Consider the following 9276-nt stretch of genomic DNA (forward strand, 5'->3'; position numbering starts at 1 on the left):
CGCCAAGTAGTAGCCCATATCATGCCGGTTGCCGTTGGCCATAAATGAGACGGCCGGACCGATGCCCCGACACTTCTCATTGAAGAGGGGCGACGAGTTGAGGACGTTGAGGTCGTTGTTCGACCCGGCTACCCCAAAATACGCATGCCGATCCACAGCCGGTAATTTGCTACGGCCTCGAGGATCACCGTGGGATTCTTTCCCTTGTAGCCGGTCGTGTAGGTCCCCTTCCAGGCAGTTGGACAGTTCTTCCACTCCCAATGCATACAATCTATGTTGACTAACCTGCCGGGGAACCCATGCTGCTCCCTGTACATCTGCATCAGATACTAACAATCTTGGTGGGTAGGGCTTCGAAGGTACCGCTCGGCGAAAATTTGAATCACGCCCTGATAGAAAAACTTCAGACATTCCAGAGCGACGTCTCACCGATGTGGAGGTACTCATCCCACATGTCCGCCGCGCCTCCGTAGGCCAACTACCTGATTGCCGCCGTGCACATTTGAATAGGAGTGTGGCCGGGTCTGCCACCCGCATCGTGCCTGAAGCGGAAATACATATATCGACGCGGGTCCGGTGCGAAGTAGTCGTCATATAGCCACTGATGTGCAGCTACGTGATCCCGATCAATCACTGTTCGGCGGTGGACAACGGGTGGAGGGCGAGGTACCCCCTGCTGTTCGACCCTTTGCATGTACCGCTCTATCTCGCGGTTCATGTAGGCCTCCATAGCCTCTTTCATCCGCCGTTCATACTCCTCAACATCCCCACCACTACCACCACTACCACCACTGCTACCATCCGTGTTACTCATCGCTTGATGTTGCTCTTGTACAGAAATTTAGAGAGAGAGAAAATTCGTTAAAACAAGTGGTGCAAATGAAAATGAAACTAAAATCGCATATATATAGTGTTTCAAAAAAATTGAAAAAAATAAAAATAAAAAACGGCGCTGGCCGATAGCTCGCCGATCGGCGCACCACAATGGCAGCCAGTGCATCGGCGAGTGCATCGGCTAGCGCCTGGAAATCGGCGTGCGCTCGCCGTTTTCTACGCCGATTTGCCACTGGCCGGTCCCAATGGTTCGACTAGTCGACAGGCTAGCGACGCGAATCGGCTAACCGGTGCGCTAGCCGCCATTGTGGATGCTCTTATGGTGTGTGCGTGTATAGTGTTCTAGATTAGTGTAGATTTTTATTTTTTTATCAATTCCCTTTTTTCTATTTTCTTTTTCTTATTGTAACTCTCAAAAAGACATAAAGCCAACACAATGAATTATATTGTTCAAACATGTACTGATTTTTTAATCTTAGTCAATCTATTATGTGTAGAACCAACACACAAAAAGAGAAAAACATAATTATAAATGACATTAATCAAATTCTCTATATTCTAATTTTAAAATTTCAAGTCTCTAAAACTACTAATTTTACCTAATAAATCAAATACAAACACTTAAACCTTATTTATTTTGCTAGGACGCATCCTCGGTCAAGTAGGACAACCTGTAAAACATCTGGAAAATCAAACTCGTTAGTTCAAAACGTTTACAAATAATCAATTGAGAATTAAAATCATTCCAAAATACTTTTGAAAATACCCAAAACATACAATAGTTTATTTTTTTTTATAAAAGAAAGATACGGGGTATTATAACTTGAGACCACTCTATGCTCAATCTTTACATTATATATCAGTAACTCCTCGTCGGGAGGCCTATCTCATCAAGGAACGGTAGCATTCCAAATGGGCGACAAGCCCGCACAGACACTCCTCCGGGTTCGCATAGAAATATTCTTCTTCTTTCGGCTTGTCAGCAATAACTCTACGCTGAGACGACTGTCCCATTTTCGTCTCATGAGCCAACCGCACAGCAGCTGAAAACTCGTCCCATGAGAGAGTTTGATTATGATGTAAATCAACAAGTTCCACGAGTCTTCTACGATCCAGTTGGAATGTTTTCTTGAACCCGAGATACCTGCAAAATATTAGAACATGAGGTTCTTCAGATTTTGTGTTGCTAGATTTGATTAAGATACAACGCCCACCAGTTAGAGAGTTCATCTCTTACCTACGATGGCCTTCTACAACCCTTGCCATATTACCGTCGTACGTTGGAATAAAGATATTACTGGCAACAGAAACCATAAAATCAAGTGCTGCCATTTGAGAAGAATGGTTCTGGAACTGCCGCAGATCCTCAGGGGCCAATAGCATTTCCTTTTTCACCTGAATTTGTATCAACCTAGAATATCTAAGAGATCTATGTGTACGATCCAAATAAGCCATGTGATCTTTTTTCTTCTGATACTATCCCTTTTTCCCTCCACCAAGGGAACGCGTATCTGATGCAGAGAAGTCAAGAACACGGAATAAGGAAAGGCATGTGATACGATAATATCTCTACAAATATCTCATATCTCTTTCCCATATTTTCCCATATATTTATTAGGATCTTTTGTCTTGCTCGTTAAGTTAGGATCCCTATTATAAATAGGGCTATTGTTATTCCCATTATTCAATCAGAAATACAATTATCCTATTTTATTTTTACGCTTCTATTTCAATTCGGTATCGATCTTGGTTTGATCGGCGGGCAAAGCTCCCGCGACTACCTCGTCTACCTTTTATCTCTCGCCGTCGACCTCTCGTCGTTGGAATCTTGTTAAGGGATTGCACCCTTAACAATTGGCGCTTTCAATGTAAGATAAAAGGTCGACAAGGTAGTCGCGGGAGCTTTGCCCGTCGATTGGTGCTTAACAATTGGTGCTTTCAATCTCTTAATAAGATTCCGACGACGACGAGAGGTCGACGGCGAGAGATAAAAGGTAGACGAGGTAGTCGCGGGAGCTTTGCCCATCGATCAAACCAAGATCGATACCGAATTGAAATAGAAGCGTAAAAATAAAATAGGATAATTGTATTTCTGATTGAATAATGGGAACAACAATAGCCCTATTTATAATAGGGATCATAACTTAACAATCAAGACAAAAGATCCTAATAAATATATGGGAAAATATGGGAAAGAGATATGAGATATTTGTAGAGATATTCTCGTATCAGCATGTGAGGAAGAAAGGGTTAGAAAAACTAAGCTGCTGTAAATGTATGGCTATGATGAATTATATGATCATGCACGTAAAACATTGAGGTGGTGTTCGGTTTCGTAGATAAAATAGTACTCCCTCCGTCCGTGAAATGTTGTCCAGTTTTGCCATTTTAGTCCGTCCGTGAAAAGTTGTCCACTTTGCTTCTTTACTATTTTTAGTAAATAGACCCCACTTTCCACTCACTCTTTACACTCACATTCTACTATAAAACTAATAAATAAATGTGGGACCCTCATTCCACTAACTTTTTCAACCCACTTTTGGACAATATTTCGTGGACGGAGGGAGTACCAAAATATAATCTAGGATTGAGTGTCCATCTAAGATTGAGATATGAGATTTAATCTCATGAACCAAACACACAACCCATTTAATCTCGAGATACAATCTTGCAAACCAAACAACCCGAAAGAATAGACGAAAGCATTTTCTTAAGTTTATGAATTAAGTTCTATTCTTATTCTAAGCATCCAGGGAAAGGAACGGATAAGAATCCTCTAAAAATATCCTCATTCCAAACCCAGTTTTTGGTCCAAAGAAGTGTGAAATTGGTTGGAATAAATACCTCATTCGTTTGAGCTCTTCTGCTTCCTCTTGGTGCATCCATGTGGTGCATCCAGAAAAAGCCAACATGTCCATCTCATATCTCAAATGCAAGGCTAAATAGGGCGGCCCCTTCTGTTGCATTATTTGGATCAACTTGTTTCCCAGTGCCTCGATCTGAGGAGTAAACATACCCGAACCCTAATTTTAGAGCCTTAGAATTTATTTTGATGACGTGGAGACGTGAATTAATTTATGAATGCATTTATTGCATGAGATGCTTTGTCCGAGTCGAGTCTAGGGTTTTGTGTTGGAGGTTTGAAAGGTCAAACTTTTTGATTATGTGATGTGGCATGTGATTTATTAATTTATGAGATGAATTATTGTTTATGGGTGAGTGAGAATATTAGGAAAATTTCCATAAATACTAGCCACCCAATTCCTGAGATTTTCGACCCCCTTGACTTTTGGAGAAGGAATTCTATTTTTCCGGATTTAATTTAATTTTTTGGGATATTTATCCAAATTAAATCCCCAAGACCCAATTATTCCTTATTTTAAAGAGAGAAAAATCGCCCCCCCTTGTTTCTTGGTGATTTTCGAAAATCACCTATTGTGGGAAGGAAAAAATTATTTTATTTTAGTTAACCCCTTATTTGATTTCCTTACATACCTAGAATTTAAATATTCTACCAAATCTTTCCATACCTCAAGAGATCTTGCCTTATCTTATTTTAGTTAATATTCAAAATCCATGCCTTATTTAAAAAGGCATAGGGGACGCCTATTTCAATCCCAAGTTGGGAGAATTCTTATTTTTATTTTGCTCTGTGATATTTTATTCTACTCCGTAAAATATACCAAAACAATATCTTGGCTAATTGGGAGCCATATGTTTCGAAAATTTCAAGCCTTGATACCCTAGTCTATTTTTGTTAATTCTTCTCCCCTACTTCACAATATTTATTTATTTAATTGTGAAGAATAAGATCTTACCAAATATTCTATTTTATTTACCTAAAGATCTTATTAAACTCTATAAATAAGAAGCCAAAAACCTAACCCTAGCCATCACAAATTTTCGCCCCCTACCCATAATTTCCGTCCCCACCCTCTCTCCATTCTCTCTCAATTTTCTTCTGCTTTACTCCATTAATCCTCCATCCTTTGAGAAGAAATAGAGTTTGAGCCTCAAGATTTTTGAAGAACCAAGTCTTTACTTTGTTTCTACCGTTCGTTTTTCTCAAAAAGGTATTCTCATATTTATCTTCTTCTTTCTACTCGATTCCTCTTCTTTCTAACCGATTAATCGGTATTCTTGAACCCTCATGCATCTTGTTTGAGTGAAAGTGGGATAAAAGGGATATGGAAATTATGTATACATGTGTGCGGCATGTGTGCGTGTGGTGTGTGTGTGTGTGCGTGTCGTGTGTGTGTGTTGTGTTGTGTGGTGTGTGCTTGATGGCTATATACTCTTGTATGACACATGTTGATGTTAGATCTAGATTTGGGATGCGAATGGAACTTATGTGATGAACATGATCTTGATTGATTAATGATGCTAAGATAGGTCGATGGGAAAAGGAAAAAACGTTGAGACATGCATGAGTTAGGAGTATGTATTGAATCTGATTTGTGATATGTGCCTATGTGATTAAAAAGGTGAAACCTCAGTTACGAAGCCGGATAACAAAGGAAAGAACATACTTGAAACCTAAGCTGTCGAGGTGGGCTTTACTCTTAAACTCCTTTATGTGCAAACTTATGAATGTGGAGAAATAAGGGTGGTTTAACTGTTATGTCATGCCTATGTCTGTTTTGTTGTGATATTGTGCGCCTGATGCCCAGTTTGAAAGTTCGCTCCATTGGGCTATAGGGCTATGGATATGTTAAACGAATTCGGGTCTGAGTACGGGCCGCAAACCCTACCAGGCTGTGTATACGGGGGGGATCGGGAGCCGTCCTTGCTAGTCGGCCGGTCTCGTGGGCGAAAAGTGTGGCCACACTTTCGTCGCACTATGGAATGATTGTGATTGTTGAATTGTTGAGGAAAAATGGGGAGTTATTTTGACTGGCCAGTCTATTGGAAAATATATTTTGTGATACTCGTGATATTCTCTTATAACTGCTTAAAACTCGAGTTCACTTGGTAAGGGTGGCATAACTTATAAAATGTTTTGGCAATGAGCTCACTGAGTATTTCAAAATACTCAGCCATGCATGTGTTTTCCTTATGTGCAGGTTGAACGATGACGAGCGGTGGCGGGTGTTGAGCATGATAATTAATTAAGATGGTTGTTTTGAACTTCAAGCGTAGTTGTGTCTTCATACATAGCTACTCTTTCTCTTGGTCGCTTTCCGCTGAGTTTTGATACACTTATGTTTATTTTGAATATTTTGCACTCTCCTTTCGGTTTAGAGGCCTCAGACTATCTTGTGGTTTTTATCTTGGAAACTATGTCGTACTCTTGAGATTCTTGATCGTAATTTATGATACCTTCCTTTTTCTTATTTAAGCTTCTAGGTTAAGTTGTTGTTTTAAATGCTCTGATAGTTCCATTAAATTCTTGGTCAAAACTCTTTAAACAAAAACCCTAGCCTATGTCGAATTCTTTGAGTCTGTTTTGGTAGCAGTCGCCGCATTTATTGTACCCTAGGAGGGCGGACTGTTACATAAACTTTAGAGCCTGAAAATTGACACGGCACCTAAGTTTCTGAAGTTCCAGTGAAATCTCATTGTTGGCCAGCCGCGAATCTGTTCGGTTGAAGTGTGACACTTTGTGCTCAACAAAGAGAGGAGGAATCTGCAAAGGTAGATTTTAAGATTTTTACAGCGAACTTCTGATAGATGAACAGTAACAAGAATTCATTTGTTTCAATTAGCATTGCATTTTCAATAGCAGCAGAAACTACAATGATTTTTCTCAGCTTCTATATATGAATTATGGACATTAGTACATCAAGGGAAGGAAATCGAGATCCTACAATGATTCTTGAAAAATCATCAGAAATATAAGCATAGACATAATTACATGGACCTGTTGCAATTAGTATTGCTCATTTGACCAGCTAACAGGAGCCTTCACAAGTGGTTGATATCCATATTGTAGGCCAAACCTCTTTGGTAATCTCTTTACTATTCGGACTTCATCTCTTAATGAATTGATGAAATGTTCCACATCAAAAATATCCTCGAAATTGCTGGATGTAAAATTGACGATTTGAAAATGCATATGGACGAAAGATATCAATAATCCATATAATGAGTGTTAGAAAAGGAAAGATTGTGATTGGAATCAATTACTCCAATTAGGTGATTGACAAAATATTTTGTAATTAAATTATAATACTTGGTGCCCAAGAATACTTGAAGCTCAAGAATACTTGGTGCTCAAGATTACTTGGAGCACAAGTTCTACTATATTTACTTGTTTGTAATCCCTATTTAAAGGGTGCTTTATACAATGAAATAATCATCCTATTCAAAACAACCGTTCTCTTTTCTTCTTCCCTTTCAATTATGTTTTGTGCACCATTTAACAATGAGAAATACCTAGGATCGGCTCAGAATGATGTTTTGTCAAGCTCTGGAATGACTATCGTAAGATTTAGAAGTCGAGCAATTGTTACCATGTCACAAATCTGAAACTCCAAAGATGCAAATTTAGACAAGCAAAGCACAGTTGGCAAGAATTGAGAAAGCATGCACAAATTCATACCGCAAACCGCATCTGATTCAAGCCACCATTGCAAGATATTTTAAGAAAGCCATTACTTGTGTAATTCCCTAAAAATATTTGTCAATACTAAAATTTTGATATTGGTGAATCCATATTGTTCAAAATAAGATACCAGAAACAAAACCGTGTTTCTACTCAATCCCCATGATGAACCAAAGATTGCATGATCCTTAGATGAAACAACACCATGAATTTACCTAAGACAATGAAGGTAGTTTTTCAAACAAACACTTCAAATTAAGGTGTATGTCAAGCATGTCTCTTAGCATCTCATGATGGGAAAACCTGTTCTTTTACTTGATATGAAAGAAAACCCTTCTTCACTCATTTATCTCCAAGCCAAAACCAAATACTCCATCCATTTCAGCCTAAGTGAGAATTTCCTTTTTGTACATCCCAACCTAAGTGAGACGTTTCCTCTTTTGGCATAATTAACACATTCATCTCTCCTATTTTTTCCTCTTTTGTACTCTTACTTTATTCGCTTTCCTACTTTATTCTTTCTTTCTCTTTCTTACTTTATTATTTGTCTTACTTTACTATTAATAATTTAACAACTAAAAACCACTACCTAAATTCCAATGCCAAAATAGAAGTCTCAATTAGACTGGGACAGAGAGAGTACCAAATAGAACTTGTTGAAACAAGTTGGTAATCTCACCAGTATACCCCTAACTCGTTCCTCAGTCCTCACCACACCGGGAAGATAAGAAAAAGACATTGCATGTCCTGGAGTCAAATGGATACAAGAATGTAATCCGAGGATCTAAGACCCGTCCGGAACTCATTTTTTAGCGTTTTACATGCATAAACACTATAACAGCCCGAAAGGTATAGCTGTAAACAACTTAAACAAGACTACCGAGCATCAACTAAGCAACAAAACACCTTCTTCCTAAACCACTACAACCCAAAAACAATCAACATTTCACAAATGTACAGCATCCTATCCGTTCCGTTGCGTAATTGCAATAGTCACCCCTACATCAATCACTCGACATTGTCATCATTCTCTTCCGATTAACAATTCATAATCACTGCAGCCAAACAACAAAGTAGCACAATTTTTGGCACTAACAATCCATGTTAGTGCCATAATTTTGGTTAGTCGCAAAATCGTAACAAATCATAATTAGTAATTTATTGACAAATTTAGAAGTTGATGTGCAAGATCAAAACTTAAGAAGAAAAAATTTAAGAATTTAGAGAATTTAACTTAAGTTTAAGAAAAATTTTAAAAATTCTCGGTAATTAAACAATTCGCTCTAGTATATTTTAAGAAATGTTTCAATATTTTTGGCCGATTAATACTAATTAAATCCTCACTATTACAATTCCAAAAAATCTCATTTTATATGAAAACAAAATCCGATCTTCCCGCATAGAATCATCTCCAACAGCTTTTAATCTTTTATCCTTTATACTTGTTTAGTTTTTCAAAATTTACATTAAAAAAAAAAAAATCCTTCATTTTTCCAATCATTCCTTTAGACTGCCTCGACATCATTATATTCAATTCTTTACAAAAATCCACCCAAATACGTAAATTAATCTCATTAAACCTCAAAGAAAATCCAAAGTATGAATAAACAATACATACATACTTATCAATTTATAGAGCTCCATGATGTAGCTTAGAATTGATCGATGGAGTCTTATAATGCTGCTTATTCGATTGTTGGTATAGACTAAATACTTGATACTTGATACTTGATACTTTTATCCTCAGTCTATGAGATTTGAGCAAGACAAAATTATCAGTTATTACGCATACTCAACTGACATATTACTATTGTTATGATTTGTATAGTGTTGTTCTAGCATTTAAGTACTCCTATATGTTGAGAAAACCGGGCAAATTTTCTCTCAAATAGTGAAAT

The 9276-nt window shown here is 37.9% G+C and overlaps 1 pseudogene; it reads right to left on the bottom strand.

The window, feature by feature from the left end:
* Positions 1-1716: 1716 nt before the first annotated feature.
* Positions 1717-8117, bottom strand: LOC125210573 (annotated as a pseudogene).
* Between the last annotated feature and the right edge of the window lie 1159 nt (positions 8118-9276).

Source organism: Salvia hispanica, chromosome 3 (assembly GCF_023119035.1).
Source record: "Salvia hispanica cultivar TCC Black 2014 chromosome 3, UniMelb_Shisp_WGS_1.0, whole genome shotgun sequence".
In the NCBI taxonomy this organism is placed as follows: domain Eukaryota; kingdom Viridiplantae; phylum Streptophyta; class Magnoliopsida; order Lamiales; family Lamiaceae; genus Salvia; species Salvia hispanica.